Below are 18982 nucleotides of genomic sequence, written 5' to 3'. Positions count from 1 at the left end.
GTTAGAATAGTGTTAGGATGTCCCCAGCCTCTCCTTCTAAGATTAAACAAAGGCAATCCTTTCAACTGGTCCCTCAGAGATGATGTCTTCAAGTCATCTGGTACTAACACTGCCTTCAGCCTTTTGGCATGCTCCAGTTTGCCTGCACCTCGTTCAGCATCTCGTTTAACTTTTCTCAAGGTGGTACAGCCAAAATATCCCAAGGGAAAATACAGTGAGGTGTGAGAAGCTACCCTCTCCCTATCTCCTGGGTGGTGTTGAAGACCCAGAGCCCCTTGTGGAGGCATTTCCCTACCAGCTGCTCTTTCCCCTCCCCAGCAGCGGTCCTAGGAGGTGGCATAGCTAGCCCAGCCAAGCCCCCACTGCTAGTACGGCCTCCAGGCAGGAGAGTGAGGGGAGCTCAAGGAGCCACTTCAAATCTGCTTTACTCTGTGCAAGAACCCCATTTTACCCAGTGCTCTGCCTCAGAAACTCCATTTTCCAAAACTGCACACTGTTTAGGTGTCACCGTGCACAAAAAAAGCCAACTGAAAACCATATGCACTTGGGAAGTAGTCATTGTAGCATAGATGTGTGAATCCTATCCCTAGGGTTTAGAGGTAAATTTTAATCCACATGGCTTTTCAACTTCCTGCTCTTGTCCTCATAGGTCATGGGGAACAATGGAGTCCCAGGCAGGCAGAGGGGAAGAAAATCTTCACTGTCCACATAATAGGAAGACCCCCAATCAACCCTTTAGGATACCTGGATATAAATTGTAAGCAGTTAATGTCACTTCATACTAAAGGAAACCATATCATTTCACTTGGCAGAAAACCCAAAATGTTTCTGGTAATCTGCCTAGTGAAAAATTCTTATTAATAAGCAGAAACTGCAATGTATAAAATTATAGCTTTTAATTGAAAACTGGCATTGACACAAATATGTTGCTGAAAATGGAAATATGGCTTGTGATACTAGCAGTATCAAGTCCTGCAGTGGACAGTTATTTACTAATGTTTTTATACCTACAAAGCATACACACATTAGCAAGCCACTTCAATAAATAAGTAGGGTGCAACAATTGTTAACAACTATTGCAGCTGAACTAGTACAGAATACAGACTCCTCTGATCTGCACTCAGTCACATTGACTTTCCCCGTTAAGCTTGCTGCTTTGCTTAATGTAAAAAAAGGAGCTCTTTTTTTTTTTCTATGATTTGCCTTTCTACATTATCTGCAGAATACAAGAATAGCAACAGGGCTGAAACCCTCCAACATGACTCAGAGAGTTAAGAACAGCCACCGGTCGCCCATCTAATGTGATGAGAACTTGCATGCAAACTGCTCCCCTGCAAAAAGCCTTTCCTGTGCTAATATATCTCTGCTTGTTGTCTTAATATGATTTCCATATATATAGATAGATATGTGGCAGGGGCGAGCAAGGTGCAAAAATGTGGCCTCAGTGAAGTCAGTCATCAAGCTCCTGGTGAGTTAACCAGGGACAGGAGTTCACCTCTTGAAGTAAATGCGACTAGGAAAGATCACATCTAAACTGAATGCCTGAGCATAGCACACGGCATTTGTGTTTTTTTCACTTTGGAGGGAACTCCTGGGAAAGTCAGTGTATATAAGTTTGAGATATTCACGGTTACCAGTCCCCAAACTGACCTCTGAGGCATGAAGAAAGTGCCCAGTATCTCTTCTGTGAGTTATAACTAGTCGGCATTCGCCGAGTACTGCAGTCCAGCCTTTAAGCAATTTGTTGTTCCAGTACATACCAGTGTCAGTTGACCTTAAAACCATTTTTATGGCTAGATCCCTTCTAAGAGAAAAGCAAAATCGTATTTATTGTCACAGAAGACAGGGGCTATGCAATTCATTTATGGAACTGGGAGCAAAGTTGCAAAAAACAAAGAAAAAACCTACAAGTAATAACAGACACCCGAGGTGTTTCCCTGTCCTCATCTGCTGTGCCAGGATGCTCTTGCACATATTGCTGAAGATATGGCATGGATAAATTCCCACAAGCAAATACTTGTCAGAGTATCATTTGGACAGCCAACTTCTTCCTTTGCTCATAGCACCCTTTTTATTCACTTTTTAAACAAATAATTTCTAAATAGTAATGCATACTCAAAATTCATCCCATCTTCCAATATTCTCCTTTTAACTCTCTCCAATACTCTCCTTTAATAACTTTAGAGATCACGGTGTATTTCAGCTTCATTTTATTTTTTTCCTCTCTGCCAGTCTGTCCAGACAGGTCACTTGAGGTTAGTTTCCTATGTCAGTAAAGTTATCCCTGCTATTACAAGTAGGTAGCCAGGTTTAACCACTAAGGCAAATACAACAAGGCCATTCATTTTTGTGGATATCCACAGTTCCACTATGAGCTCCAAACTAACCCAGGCCTGTCAGTTCAGCCAGCTCCTGTGTCTTATCACAAAATTTCCTAGATTATGTGTTTACTGCTCCTTAGCATACAGTAACACATTACTAATACCTAATTCAGCAGGTTTCCTCCTGCAGATAGCAAAGACCAGATGTGATTTGCAACAGGGACAGAAAACAGAACAGAAACCAGTAATACGAGTCTATTTTCTGAGGGTCAGTGCAATTTGCTCCAGGTAAGCATATATCCATGTGAGGTGACCAGGAATGCATGTGCCCCCTGGGCCTTTACATGTCCCTGCATGGGCCGGCAAGGCTACGGTTCCTCCTGCCTAATCTGCTAAATCCGTCCCCGAAGGCAGAGGCAGTGAACAGATGCAGCAGTTTGCGCAGCAGTGTCTGGGCTCTGCCTGGGCCTTTTGTGGGCCTTGTTGGAAGTTGTGGAGACTTTTTGGGGACCCCCGAGGAACTAGACGGTGCTTGCTGCTAGCAGGAAGGGAGAGCTGGGCAAGGACTCCTGCAGGGGACCTTGACTTAACTTCTCCTGGGAAGTTCTAGCTAGGTGGGGCTGCTGCTAACGAGCTCTCTGGGCTGCCCTGGTCAGAGGGAGTTGGGGCTTTTGTCTCAGGTGGCTCCTGATTGGGTGGGTCAAGCACCCTTGTGAGTCACTGCTAGGCAGAGGCCTATATAAGAGCCAGGCCCAGAGCACAGCCAACAGAGGCAGCCAACAGATGCAGCAGTTTGTGCAGAAGGGAGCCAGAAGGCAAAGAAGGCACCTCTCCATTTTGCACACTTTGCACAGTGGTGTGTCCTTCCCCGGGGCATGGTCATGACACACCGCAGAGCACGTTCCCCAGTGGCTGCGAGAGGTGCTGCATTGGCTGTGTCTGAGGCCTCAACCCAGACAGACCCTCAGACAGCAGATGCAGCTCTGCAGGTGTCAGGCTGCGGGGAGTGCCTGGGGCCTCTCCGCAAGGCCTGGGCTGACAGACAGCTCTCCTGTGTGAGGTGTGCTGTGGTTGACCAGTTGCGTCACCAGATAAGGGAGTTACGGGAGGAGGTTAGTAGGCTGCGTAGCATCCGAGAGGATGAGCGGGAGACTGACAGGGTGTTCTCGGAGACTGTTCAGCTCCGGGAGTCCCCTGCCCCCACTGCAGCGGAGGTGTCAGAGGGCTCAGCACCGTGTGTAAAGGTGCATCATAACGCTGTGGAAGAGGGCTGGAAGCTGGTGACCTCTCGTAGAAAGAGAAAGGCTCTTGCTCCTCCTCAAGACTTACCCTTGAAGAACAAGTTTAGCGCCCTCCAAGCCGAGGAGGAGCTGGGCATGGCTCCAAGGGAGGCAACTGGCCTGGCAGACCCTGTGCCGTGCAGGAAACCCCGGAAGAAGCGGCGAGTGATTGTTGTGGGTGACTCCCTGCTGCAGGGGACAGAGGCACCTATCTGCCGACCTGATCTCTTGTCCAGAGAGGTTTGCTGCCTGCCAGGGGCTCGAATAAGAGATGTTGTGGAAAGACTGCCAAGGCTTGTCCGCGCATCGGACTACTACCCTCTGCTGCTCTTCCATGTGGGTGCTAATGACACGAAAGGCAAACTGGAAACCATCAAACGGGACTTCAGAGCTCTGGGAATGGTGGTCAAGGGTCTGGGAGCCCAGGTTGTTTTCTCCTCAATCTTGCCTGTGAGGGGAAAGGACAGGAGGAGGAGTAGACGAATTTTCCAAGTTAACAGCTGGCTGCGCCGCTGGTGTTGGCAACAGGGCTTTGGTTTCTATGACCATGGGACCCTGTTTGAAGATCAACAGCTGATAGGGAGTGATGGGATCCACCTTACCAAGCGGGGCACGCGTGTCTTTGCCAACAGATTGGCCAGCCTGGTAAGGAGGGCTTTAAACTAGGCAAGATGGGGGAAGGGGAGTGGTATAGTGGCAGGGGAGTCAGTAAAACACTGCTCAAGTCAGGATGCCTCCAGTGGGTGCATACAACCAGGGGAGACAGCATGGGACATGGCTATGGAGGATCCTCTTGCACCTTTCCTGGGAAGCTTGCGTGCTTGAGTGGCTCTCTGAAATGCCTGTATACCAATGCGCGCAGCATGGGGAATAAGCAGGAAGAGTTAGAGATCTGTGTGCGGTCGCAGGGCCATGATCTCATTGCGGTTGCAGAGACATGGTGGGATAGTTCACATGACTGGGATGCTGTCATGGATGGCTATGTGCTTTTTAGGAAAGACAGGCCAGGAAGGCGAGGTGGTGGAGTTGCTCTTTATGTGAGGGAGCAACTAGAATGTGTGGAGCTCTGCCTCGGGGTGGATGAAGAGCAAGGTGAGAGCCTATGGGTAAGGATTAAAGGGCAGGCTGACATGGGTGACACTGTTGTGGGGGTCTACTACAGGCCACCTGATCAGGAGGAAGCCATAGATGAGGCCTTCTACCGACAGCTGGAAGAAGCCTCACGATCACGGGCCCTGGTTCTCATGGGAGACTTCAACCACCCTGACATCTGTTGGCAAGACAGCACAGCTAGGCACAAACAGTCGAGGAGGTTCCTGCAAAGCATTGATGATAATTTCTTGACTCAGGTGGTGGAGACGCCAACGAGGAGAGGTGCAATGCTAGACCTTGTACTAACGAACAAAGAAGGTCTAGTTGGAGATGTGAAGGTTGGAGGCAGCCTTGGCTGCAGTGACCATGAGATGGTGGAGTTCAGGATCCTACGAGGAGGGAGCAGGGCAATAAGTAAGATCACAACCCTGGACTTCAGGAGAGCTGACTTTGGCCTCTTCGGGGACCTACTTAGGGGAATCTCATGGGGTAGGGCCCTACAAGGAAGGAGGGTCCAGGAGAGCTGGTTAATATTCAAGCGTCACTTCCTCCAGGCTGAGGATCAGTGCATCCCTCTGAGGAAGAAGTCCAGCAAAGCGGGCAGGAGACCTGCATGGATGAGCAAGGAACTCCTGGCCAAACTCCAACAGAAGAAGGAAGTGTACAGAATGTGGAAAAGGGGCCAGGCCACTTGGGAGGAATACAGGGACATTGTCAGAGCGTGCAGGGATGCGACAAGGAAGGCTAAGGCCCAGTTGGAATTAAATCTGGCAAGGGATGTCAAGGACAACAAGAAGGGGTTCTTCCAATACATCAATAGCAAAAGGAAGACTAGGGAAAACGTGGGCCCGCTGCTGAATGGGGCAGGTGCCCTGGTGACAAAAGATACAGAGAAGGCAGAGTTATTGAATGCTGCCTTTGTTTCAGTCTTCACTGCTAAGGCCAGTCCTCAGGAATTCCAGACCCTGGAAGAGGACAAGAGAGGAAGGCTGGAGAAAGGAAGACTCTCCCTTGGTCGAGGAGGATCAGGTTGGAGATCTTTTGTCTAAACTTGACATCCATAAATCCATGGGCCCCTATGGAATGCACCCACGAGTGCTGAGGGAGCTGGCGGATGTTATCGCTAGGCCACTCTCCATCATCTTGGAAAGGTCATGGCAATCAGGAGAGGTGCCTGAGGACTGGAAGAAAGCCAATGTCACGCCAGTCTTCAAAAAGGGCAAGAAGGAGGAGCCAGGAAACTACAGGCCTGTCAGCCTCACCTCCATCCCTGGAAAGGTGATGGAACAGCTCCTCCTGAAGGTCATCACTAAGCATCTGGAGGACAAGAAGGTGATCAGGAGTAGTCAGCATGGATTCACCAAAGGGAAATCATGCTTGACCAATCTGATAGCCTTCTATGACGGAATGACTGGCTGGGTAGATGAGGGCAGAGCAGTGGATGTTGTCTGCCTGGACTTCAGCAAGGCTTTTGACACTGTCTCCCCTCACATCCTCCTAGGTAAGCTCAGGAAGTGTGGGCTAGACGAGTGGACGGTGAGGTGGCTTGAGAACTGGCTGGATGGCCGAGCTCAGAGGGTTGTGGTGAATGGCGCAGAGTCAAGTTGGAGGCCTGTGGCTAGTGGTGTCCCCCAGGGGTCAGTCCTGGGTCCAGTCTTGTTCAATGTATTCATCAATGACCTGGAGGAAGGGACAGAGTGCACCCTCAGCAAGTTTGCTGATGCTACTAAACTGGGGGGAGAGGCTAACACACCAGAAGGCTGTGCTGCCATTCAGAGGGACCTGGACAGGCTGGAGAGGTGGGCGGAGAGGAACCTCATGAAGTTCCACAAAGGCGAGTGCAAGGTCCTGCACCTAGGCAGGAATAATCCCATGCACCAGGACAGGCTGGGGGTTGACCTGCTGGAAAGTAGCTCTGCAGAAAAGGACCTGGGAGTGCTGGTGGATAACAAGTTAAGCGTGAGCCAGCAGTGTGCCCTTGTGGCCAAGAAGGCCAATGGTCTCCTGGGGTGCATGAGGCAGAGTGTTGCCAGCAGGACGAGGGAGGTGATCCTGCCCCTCTCCTCAGCCCTGGGGAGGCCTCACCTGGAGTACTGTGTGCAGTTCTGGGCTCCCCAGGACAAGAGAGACATGGCACTCCTGGAGAGAGTCCAGCGGAGGGCTACCAAGATGATTAGAGGGCTGGAGCATCTCTCCTCTGAAGAAAGGCTGCGAGAGCTGGGCCTGTTCAGCCTGGAGAAGAGAAGATTGAGAGGGGATCTCATCAACGTGTACAAGTATGTGAAGGGGGCGTGTCAAGAGGATGAGGCCAGCCTCTTCTCCGTGGTGCCCAGCAACAGGACAAGAGGCAATGGGCAGAAACTGAAGCACAGGAAGTTCCATCTGAACCTGAGAAAAAACTTCTTCACTGTGAGGGTGACTGAGCATTGGAACAGGTTGCCCAGAGAGGTGGTGGAGTCTCCTTCGCTGGAGATATTCAAAACCCGTCTGGATGTGATCCTGGGCAATATGCTCTAGGTGACCCTGCTTGAGCAGGGAGGTTGGACTAGATGATCTCCAGAGGTCCCTTCCAACCTAAACGATTCTGTGATTCTGTGAAACAGGAACCTTTCATCCAGAGAGGCTTATTCCTCCCATCCCGGCATCTGGGGTGAAATCTTGCCCTCCATGCGCTCCAGTGAACTTTGGCAGGTCAAGTTGCTCCTCCGTGTATATTCCTTTGGACCGGAGCAAAGTGAATATAAAGCACAGGCACTCTAATTTAGCAGCCCTTTGTAGACATTTGTGCAGACTGAGTGTGCAGTTGCAAACCCATGTGCTCACTCCTGCGCTGGCCTCCTGTTCGCAGCATGAAAATGAAAACTGTTACTGCTAGAAAAATACAGTAGACTAAAAGCTACCTCTTACTGCAGGGAGTACGTGTTTTTCTAATTAGGGCACCTCTCTGATATTCCTATTTTTAACTGCTATGGCAACAGGCAGTTTGAACATTAATAAATCAAACTGAATGGGAGGGGATGTAACGAAACAAAGACCGCATTACTCTGAGTGGACTGTGCCAAAACGATGCAAAAGTCAGTAAGACTAGAATAGATTAAATAAATGATTTGCAACGATTACGGATTTCTTGCGCCTAGAAAATAAAGACTCCTGTAATTGACAGTCATCTTGGTATCCTGAAGTGCGGATGTGTCGGTTGAAGTAAGCAGCATTTGTTATCTACAACAAACCCAAGCAATTACTCTTCAGTGTAAAGATGCCTTTGAAGCAAATTCGGGGAAGTGCAGCGGGCTGAAGTGATTCCTTTTTCTCACAGCCACAGTGCTTTTCAGAAGGAGCTGTAATATTTGGCTGCACTCACCCATTAAGATTAGTGCCTCGCACATTCCAAAGACGAGAGGGCAAACGTGGGCATGCTGAAAGTTTTTCTAAACCAGGAACTGCCAAGCAGGAGAAAATGAAATGCAGCTTTTAATCTGCAGTTACAGATGAATGTAGATGTAAAAATCAAAATAATGCGAGACAAGTGTGCTTCAAGACAAAGATACTGTAATATGAGACAACATACTGTAAACAATATACTTAAAGCATGACCTGTGATTCCAATTCTCTTTCCTTCTTCCTCTCATTTCTAGACGGCAATCCAGTTTGCTCTTATCCCTTATAACAGACAAGCTCCGATCTTTGCACTGTGCTGTCACAACCGAAAAATACATGGAAACAATAATTAATGAAGGGAGAAAAACTAATAATTTCTCACCTCACCACACTGACTGCAGAGACATTTTTCCAGCTTTCTCTTCTTAAGTTCTGTTTAAAATAAATGCACAATAAACTCATATACACATAGAATATACATATCATTGAATAAAGAAAAAGCAAGCTGCTCTATTCTAGAAAATCACCAAGCAAATAACAAAAGATGTTTACTGTGGAGTGTTCTTAAATGATGGACTGCGGCTCACTTACTACAGTTACTTACTACAGTTACTGCTCAAATACCTATATATAATTATATAACTGATTAGTTATGCTAGTTACTGGGAGCCATAAAAGCAATCACCGTGTGAAATGATATCAAACATCATCATGCAGTTTGCTAGGAAAACCCTCAAGGGTCAATATATCCTTACTTCATATAACAGCTGATATTGCTCCCTGTCAAATTCAAAAAGAAAATACAAGTCAGCAAGGTCTTCTGACACAGGTCTGCTTGCTCCTGACGGCTCACGCAGCACCTGTGGCAGAAGAGCTCAGTCCCGATGGAGTCTGCAGACACTAACAACAGTTAGTCATTTAAAAGCTGCCATATTAAGAAAATACAAATGAATTCCAGAAATTCCAGGAAAGAAAAAACAAAATCACATTAGATTTGAAACTGAACTCAGTCTGCACCTCTGGCTGGTGGTGTGAGAAGACACAGGAGCTTTCCTCGTTCACCGGCTACTGGGGGTCACAGGACCACACAGAAAACAAGCTGCCACCTCCACCGCAGCTCTGCTGTTTTCTGAGTGTGCCGAATACGAGGAGACGATTGCCAGGACTCTCTGCTCACTTCTTCTTTCTCTCTGTTTACCAGTAGCTCCACTTCTTCGAGATCCACCAAAGCAGAACCAACCTTAATTTGAGAACATTAGTTTGTTCTTTAAGCAATTAATTACATTTTGAATTAAGTTGGAAATAAGGAGAGGAGGGTGGTTTTTTACTAGAAATGATCTCTGGGCTCTACAGTGGCACATTACCCATGTAAAAGTACATGGGAAGGTTAAGATGTCCCTAACTTACATTACGGATTTCAGCACTGAAATTGAGTTTCCCCCGGCACATATGCTAAGTCGTTGCAGTGATGAAAGAATGAATGTTCAGTGAAATTCAGAAATGGAGAAGTTTTGCAGTTTAGGGGTTTAAATTCATATAGCAGGTCTGTATGAAGGACAAGACTAGACTATCTATGGATTCACATGCGTTCTTTTTTTTTTTTACCAAGTATATGAATTCTGATTTATAGTCAAGTGCTACATTATGCATACAGTTTTCCAAAACCTTTTTAACAGATATAAATAACCTTATTTTTAGTCCACAATGTTCCAAGTTTTATCAGCAGAATGCCATATCTCATATACTCCTCCAAGGCCCAAACACAAATACATGCTGAAAATAAACTCAGTTTACTTTGCTAGCAATATATCACCTCAGCTGACATACTTGTCTGTTTTCTTAACTCTTAGAACTGCTGCATATTTAGGGATTTGAATACATACAGCATGAAGAAGGAGGCAAGTGTTTTTTCTAAAAGTCTTCTGTAAAGAAAGCTTCTAAATAAAATTACCAGCAGAAGGACAGGCCTTCACATAGGTTTGCCTGCCTGCCCTAACTCCACTGTGGGGTGCAGCAATGAGCAATGTCTCAGCCTCCCCATGGGCAACGCTGCTGCTGCCTGTGGTGCAGACCAGAGCTGAAGAGCAAGCAAACAGCGTGTGCTATACAGGATTGCAAATACAAGCAATCCCACAGGAGACCCTGTGGTAAAGGACCCCAGGATTTTGAGCAGAACTAGTGTGAAACAGGATCAGTCTCTGAAACCAAGTCAGTAAAGTTAGCATCACAGCTGAGCCCTCGTCCCTGCCGTGGCCATGTTACCCCACTGCGTTTCCTCCATTGAAATCAGAAGAGCTTTTTCCAGGTTGCAACCTGGGAATGATGGGTATGAGCTACCTTGACCACCAACACAGTACTACAGTTTCCTTCACAGTTTAATATTACACTGCAGCTCCTATACCACAGACAGCCTGGTGTAAATTAGGCCTTAATGGTGGCACAATGACAGCAAAATAAGTGCAGAATCTCCACATACACCCCCCCCCCAAAAAAAAAAAAAGAAAGCATTGCTGGGGCTATCCTCTGCTTACTTGAAATGTCACCTCCTTCTGTGGACTGGCCACTCACATCTATGGAGGCAGGAACCACAGCGACCCATCATGCTCTGCACTGTTACCCTGCATGATACATTCGTGGGAGGACTGAGGATTGTCCCAAATGCACTCTGTGACCTGGCTGATAAATAATGCTGCCTGGTCCTACTACATACATGAAATGCTTTAAAAGTACTTACAGCTCTGCCTGGTAAAGCATTATCAGTCAAATGACCTTTTGAATCAGGAGACAAAGATGTGGCGCCCCGTTGTCAAGCAGCTACTACCTTTGCGTTAGGTAAGTATAGGAATGTCCCATGAGCCACAGCGTGGGGCTACAGTGAGGTTAAAGTACTTAAAGATGAAGTCCTTTCACAGAAATGCATTGAGTGAAGCGAGCTAGGAATAAGAGAGAACTACTGCACTCTTGAGGTCATGAAATTCAGCTCTCAGGAGGTGAGAGATGGCTGGAAAGCTGTTATGAGAAACGTAGCCCTCCAGAGATGACCACTGAAATAACCTTCTGCCACAGAAGTTGTGCGTACAATTTATCTGTTCCTGCTTTTAGATGCAAATATGTCTATTCCCCAAATGTGAGCACCTATAACCTTCCACTTCTGCATAAACATGGGGAGAAAAGTCTCATCTAGCCACAGTAGCAAACCAGAGGAGCAAGCTACAGGGGGAGATCGAGTTCATGAGGACAAGTTGGACTTTCCAAATTGTACCCATATCCTGCAAAGCTTTGCAGTGCTTCAGGAGGGGAAGGGAGCAGGTCCTCACTTAGTCTCACCTTTTTCCTTAGGGTTTGCCAGCCAACTAGTCTAAGATAACCTCTGTTCAGTTCTGCCATTTTGGGCCCCTAATTCAGCCTTTCCACAAAGACCTTCAGCAGCCACGTGGTTTCCCCATGATTCCCAAAAGAGAGCGTAGTGCCCCTTGGAGGCTTTAGGGTACGGGAGCAGCTGGGCACATGGCTTAACAGTGAAATTGAAACAGGCAATTTCCAGAGCATTGTGGAGAAAAAGTAACATGCCATTCTTGTACTACCAAATGCTTTTCAGACCCTAACATTTGCTACTGTGTATCCACGAAGTCAATGAAATCACTATTTGCCTTGCAAACTACTCGCTCTGGCATGGCAAAGTGATTCATCAGGCCGTAAGCGTGCCGGCAAAGCGAGACCAGCCCACGCAGGCACTCGCTGACCTGCTCTTCCAGCCGCAGGCACCGGCGGCGGGCGGGAGGGATTCAGGCAGAGGAGCACGGGGAAGTCACAGGAACTGCGCCTTCAAGTTAAGAGCAAAGAAAACGGGTTTCCAGACTTTCTCCTCCGCACATCCCACTTACGGCTAAACTTGCACATTTAACACACCTCGATTTGAGTGAAACAGGTGACTGTTTACAGCACCCTCGCTCCTCAGGCAGCGGCTGAAGGAACCGGCGGGGGAGCAGGGGGGGGGGGGGGTGAAGATGGACCTGCTGTGCCAGTTTGCTCTCGCACTGAGGCCCACAAACTCCCAGCAATCGCTGGAGAATTTCCTGGCTGCTTGCAGGCAGACAGCTGTTCACATGGCAGCGCCCTTTCTTTCCTCTTTTCAAGCCATTCCAAGCAATAACAACAGCAATAACTCAGGCACAGGAACAGGCCGGTAGAGCAGGCAGGTCCTGGGCGAGGTTCAGGGCCAAAATGCGGCTCCTGAGCATGAGGCACCTCCACGCGCCCCCATCTGGCTCTGTCAGAGTTGTTGTTGAGCCCAGTCGGGAAAGAGGGATGCACTCAGGGCTCTGACTTTTGCTTGCACTTTTTCCATCAGACGCTAGAGTGCTCTGTCCTCTTCTCATCTCCCAGCTACCACTTCCTTCTCTGTCCCTGTGGGCTCCCTGTCACCGCTGGGGGAGCACTGCTCATCTCTGTGGCCCCTTGTGTGGATGGACAGTGTAAGATGGAACCTGTGGCTTGCTTCAAAAGCAGAACAAAATTGCATGGATCACACAGCTGCTGTGAATATCTCAACTGTTGCTCTTGCTTTGGTTTCTCCAGACCCATTATGCCACCTACTCCCTTTAATGTTCCAAGGAGAAGTGTGCACATTCTCTGGCTCTGCAAGTGCAGCCTGGGTCCCATAGACAACCAGGCTACTCCATCCACACTATTTCCCCCTTCTTTATTGCTTAATTCACAGAATCACAGAACAGTTGAGGTTGGAAGGCAGCTCTGAAGGTTATCTAGTCCAACCTCCCTGCTCATGCAGGGTCACCTTGACCACGTTGCTCAGGACCCTGTCCAGACAGCTTTTGAATGTCTCCAGGGAAGGAGACTCCACTACCTCTCTGGGCAACCTGTGCCAGTGCTCAGGCACCCTCATAGGAAAGAAATTTTTCCTCAGGTTTAGATGGAACTTCCGGTGTTCCAGTTGGTGCCCGTTGCCTCTTGTCCTGTCACTGAGCACCACGAAGAAGAGACTGGCCTCATCCTCTCGACACCCTCTCTTCAGATACTAGTACACATTGATGAGATCGCCTCTCAGTCTTCTCTTCTCCAGGCTCAACAGGCCCAGCTCTCGCAGCCTTTCTTCAGAGGAGAGGTGCTCCAGTCCCCTCATCATCTTTGTAGCCCTCTGCTGGACTCTCTGCAGTAGGGCCATGTCTCTCTTGTACTGGGGAGCCCAGAACTGGACACAGTACTGCAGGTGAGGCCTCCCCAGGGCTGAGGAGAGGGGCAGCATCACCTCCCTCCACCTGCTGGCAACGCTCTGCCTGATGCACCCCAGGAGACCATTGGCCTCCTTGGCCACAAGGCCACATGGCTGGCTCCTGGTTAACTTGTTGTCCACCAGCACTCCCAGGTCCTTCTCGGCAGAGCTACTTTCCAACAGGTCAACCCCCAGCCTGTCCTGGTGCCTGCGGTTATTCCTTCCCAGGTGCAGGACCCTGCACTTGCCTCTATTGAACTTCATGAGGTTCTTCTCTGCCCACCTCTCCAGCCTGTCCAGGTCCCTCTGAATGGCAGCACAGCCTTCTGGTGTGTCAGCCACTCCTCCCGGTTTAGTATCATTAGCAAACTTGCTGAGAGTGCGTGCACTCTGTGCCTTCATTCAGGTCATTAGTGGATAAGCTGAATAGGATTGGATCCAGTACTGACCCCTGGGGGACATCTCCAGCTATAGGCCTCCAGTAAGCCTTTGTGTCACTCATCACAACTCACTGAACTCTGCCATTCAGCCAGTTCTCAATCCCCTTCACTGTCTGCTCATCTAGCCTGGATTCCTGAATTAAACCCCAGGAACTGTTTTTGTGAGGCAGCCTGGGGACATGTGTAAGAAAGGCAGTTCACTTCACAGCTGCACCAGACACATAGGCCAGCTACTGAGTTTGCCTCTTGCGAATTTACCTGTGAAATTGGCCCTGAAGTTGGAAACGGAGACAGTGTTGAAGGTGGAAATCAGTCCTGCTATAGCATGTCAGACAGGATTCAGGTCTTCATCACTCCAGTAGAGTACATCATCTCAGCAGCTGACCATCCAAGCTGTTCCTGGAGTTGACATCGTAAGTAAGATCTCCCAGGTTAATAGATTATAAATTCACTACTGTCATTCAATCTCACTAGTCCAACACAGAATTTCATTCAGTGACTCCAGGCTCTTTCTATAGCCAAAAGAAAAAATAAGGACAATTGCCAGGTGGAAACCAGCTGATCCCAAGGTATACATCTGCAGGAGATCACATTAATAGTGCCTTAAAAATGCATGTTTTACTGCACTCAGCAGGGACTCCAGGTCAACTAGCTTAGTGAATGTCACACAAAGTGCTGATGAAGGCTGACTCTAATAAACTGCTGGGCACAAAACAAGTCTTAAATTTCTCAAGAAAGAATATCAAACATTTTACAAAAATTAACCTAAACCCAGCAACCCCAACCAAGCTGTAGGAGTTGCTCAGACATGCTTAGAACATGTTCCCAATTGCTGAGCATTCACAAGTCCAGTTCACGGCTCCTGCTCATGTAAGTACTGCTCTTGATGCAGTGGGACAGGGCAGAGAGGCACTGAGTTGTTGGCATGCTGAGTTCCACAGAGGCAGCCTCTACCCATACATTGGGGACTTTGGGGGCTTGTCTAATAACTGTAGTCCTCATCACTAGCCAAAATCTCCCTATCCTTCTCCTTTCTGTGAATCAGAACAAAAAAATAATCCACCTGAGACATTTCTAATACCACTGGCCAAGTCCGTAAACTGAAGTTTCTCCTGAAGTATTTTTCCATTTGCAGATCCTGTCTGCATTTGCTATTTTTGTAGCTTGCCTTAGAACACAAGGTGCACTCCTGGAAGACCCAGAAGTTAAAATAAGGTAAACTATCTTTGTGTACTACAAGATATCTCAAGTGGAAATCAAGGCCATGCATGACAGTGGACTCAAGTTGCACTGAAAAGCCTGTTAGTTAGCACATTGAGAATATTTTCCTCACATCAGCAACCCTTTCATTGCCCTTACTGGTTTCTCTTTTATGGAGCAGGAAAGTTTAGGTACTGCAGAACAACACAGAGACTGTTTCTCACAGCTTCTAACTGTCTTTTTATTTCTACTTTAACGTATTGTCAGCAGTCAAATAGAGAAAAAGGCACATTTTCCTTTCACGGAGATTTCCCAGGGAGAGGGTGTACTGCTGGGTGTGACATAGGTGAGGTGCAGTCATTTCACAGCGACACAGAATCAAGTGGAATCGAATGCAGTGAAGAAAAATCACATTAAGATTTTCTAAACCACTTAAGAGAGCGTCACTTTTCTTGGGTAGGGCAAAGAGGTCACTAGGGGGAAAAGAAAGCTCTACCGCATTGCGTCAGTTTGGTCTGACTGGTGCCATTTAAAGTAATTGCTCCATATTAGCCCAGGGGAAGTCCATTAAGGTCAGAGGGAATTGCTGATTTCACGGTGCCATGGATCAGACCCATAATCATTAAGCGTCAGAGGTCTCAGCTTACTTGTCCCGTCCAAGCAGTGTCTGCTGTCACCCTGCTCTGACCCCTCACAGTAGAAAGTCATATTCCATCCTGCTGTGGTTACCTGTCTTTAAGATGGTTTTACATTTCTCTTACTTCCACTGGCAGAATAAAATATTGGCAAGTGTTTTGCACTAACATCAGTGTGGAGAACTTGGATAAATTCTGTCAGCAGCATAGAAACAAACTCTGACAAGGGTTTGACTTTGTTTTGGGGGGTAGTGACTGTATTAGCAAAGGTAACGAGACGTTTCAGTTTTTAACTGTAGCAAGATTTATTCTGAAGTTAAGATACATTTTCAATAAATCTCCGCAAGTGTGCAGACTAGCACATGCACACACACGTGCACGCGCACACACACCTGCCCACACATTCTAGCCTGCTTCATTTAAGACAGTAATAGAGCATTTTGCCCTTGGGCCTACGAACAGTCCATCCCTGGAGGCATCAGTATGTATTAGGTAGCATAGAGAACTAAATGTACACATACCTGTACTGGCACAACTCAAGAACAGGTAGTGATGCTATATACAGCTAAGCAAGAAGCCAGCTTCCCTCGTAGAAGCAGATGGGGATGTGATCTTTTCTCTCAATTTCTCCTCTTTTTAGGATCCCATACGATCAATGCAGTTGGAGCGGTTTCATTCCACAAGTGGGTGTCTCACAACTTGCCACACAGCTGTTGTTGATTAATAACAATGGGAAATTATAATAAAACTAATAGCTTATTAATTCACATCCTGTTTTATTTTTACTCTTCACTCTTGAGAAAACCAACAGACAGCTGCTCTGTGACTTTAAACCGGTCTCTATTCATTTCCTATAGAGTGTGCCTGGATGCTGAAATGTATTATGCATGCAGACCAACACAAAGGGTTCGTGGTTGCTTCTAGCATGTGAAAATAATACACTGGATGTTATTGTTATATAAAAAGCAGTAATTATGCAGAAAACAACCCATGTTCTTGTGGTAATGGCACCTCACTAATTTTCCCAAATTGCCTCCCTAAATTATAGCAATGAATTCCACTGTCACGTTACAGTTTGGGTTTTTTGTTTGTTTGTTTTTTTCTTTCATAAGCAAATTGCACAAAAAAGTAAGATAGGATCATTTCTGCTGGTTTGGAATCTACAAATTGCTCATCATATAAAACAGTGGTGGGAGAGAGGAAGAGCCATGACTGATAGTTACATTAAAATTAAACTTGCCAACAGCTGTAGAGAAAATATCACTCTGACAAAAAGTTTTAAGATGCAGTTCCAAAACTGGAGGAGCATAGTTTCCAATGCTGTCTTATGGTTAGCAGAATTACATGAAGTTTCCAATGCTGTCTTATGGTTAGCAGAATTACATGAAGGCTGCAGCATGAACTCACTGTGTCAGTGGATTTTAGAGAACCTACTGAGGAGAAAGAAATCATATGATTTATGAGAAAAACTTCAGTGAGCCAGGTTTTTTTAATTATTAAATTATTAAATGCCAGAAAATCCTCTTAGGAGGAAACCTTGACTGAGGAGGGGACTCTTCCCTGGATGCTCACTCTTTGGGACGCTCAGTTGAAAGTCAGTTGTGAAACACAAACGGGCAGGCCGTGAAGGCAGCCCGAGTACTTCTTCTCTGCACGGATTCTCCGGCATCTAGCACGATTTGAGCTCATGCTGCAATTTCTTTCCTTCAGTAAAGGATTAATAAGGTCTCTCTGTCTTTCCACTGCCTATATTTGTGAAATCTGCTGAAATGTGATGTCTCTGAGGCCTTCAGCACTCTGTCATATTTGGCTGAAATCGAACAACAGGCTTGAAAGTTATTAAGAAGGGAACTGAAGCTGGACAAACCTGTGCAGCGTCCTAGAATAAGCTCAGTTACTTAGGAAACCAGGCGAATAAATAGATAAGCTTTCACTGTTGTCACTTTCTGGTTCCCAAGACCAACTAATAATGGTATCACCAAACTGATGCGCTCTGTACTAAATTGTACTTCTCTGTCTTTGGAAGTCCAGGACTTTAGTACATGTATTCCTCATCATCGGACAAATACTAAAAAAGAAACCTTCTAGACTCCAAAATCACATAACTTTTAATATAAACAACAGTTCCAGCTCACTGGAGAAAAGGGAGTGACAGACATCTGGATCTGCTAGATAAGAAACTGCTGACAGGTATATTTAGTTCAATACTGATTTGTTTTTGCACTTGAAAAGTCAATGAAAAAATAGCTGCAAATACGTGGTCAATGTTCATAGCATCCTCTGCGAGCAGGAGGCCACAAACACTCCTTTTTCTTCGGATATGCAGGTGGAGTAAATAACTACTGCTTCAGGGATGCTGAACTCAGTCTTATCACTTTTCAAAACAGTTCTTTCTGCCTTCATTCTTTATTCTCATTTCCAAAAGATTATGAAGAGCTTCTACTGAGAAAACTCACCTACAAAAAAAAAATCTAACAAAGAAGACTTACTTACCCCACTTACAAAATATTGGCTGGACTATTAGTGGCAAATAGCTACTCTGCAAATCCCAGTGGCATGCAAAATTTTGCCCCTCACTGCTATTTGTGAAGTCCTGAAAACAGGTCAGGTTTTGAAGGGTATTTTGAACAGGTAGGAATTGTTATTATAGAGCCCCCTATTAAAAATAAAGGTGATTGTTGAGTAAAGTGCTGCTTATAATGCATTTTTTTTCTCTATACCACCAGATTTCATACACTAATAGGAAAATCTAATTAGGTTAATTAGCCATCGTTGTCCTGCTGCACATACAGAAGCATACAGATTCAACTGCCACTTCTCAGGTTTGTGGCTTCAGTTTGTTACTGGAGCAATTTTTTTATTTTTTCCCCCTAATTCTTTGTTAATTTTAATTCATCAAACCTCATCATTTTTAATCAGTAAAGTTCCCAAAGAATCCCAAGCATCCATTATTTCATGAGATTCCTTTATTGCTGACCATGTCCCAGCTCTCATCCTGTCTAGTTCTCATAACTAAAATTGTTGATAAAGGCTTTACTATTCATGTGTGCTGTGCATTTTTGTCTCTTGTGTTCTGCAAGCTGCAGCTATATAATCTCACTGTTTCATTTCATTCTAGTTTATTTCTTTCTTTTATAAATTGCACGTGTGGTATGTTTTCCTAAACATTTCTTGACAAATACGATCCTGCTGAAGAACCTTGATGGAGCAAAGAGTTAATAGAAGTTTAAAAATAAACATTAAAACATAATCTTAAAAAAATAAAACGAGATCTATGTCTACATTAGGCAGTAAACAGATGAAGTGATTGGCATGAGTATATGGCATTTCTAAAAAGGCCAGTGAGAAGGTTGGAGGAATACTAAGGAAATTCCTGGATCAGTTCTCCTTTCTACTGCAGTACTGG

The sequence above is a fragment of the Struthio camelus genome, chromosome 1, assembly GCF_040807025.1.
Source record: "Struthio camelus isolate bStrCam1 chromosome 1, bStrCam1.hap1, whole genome shotgun sequence".
In the NCBI taxonomy this organism is placed as follows: Eukaryota; Metazoa; Chordata; class Aves; order Struthioniformes; family Struthionidae; genus Struthio; species Struthio camelus.
Note: the sequence above shows the minus strand (reverse complement) of the source record.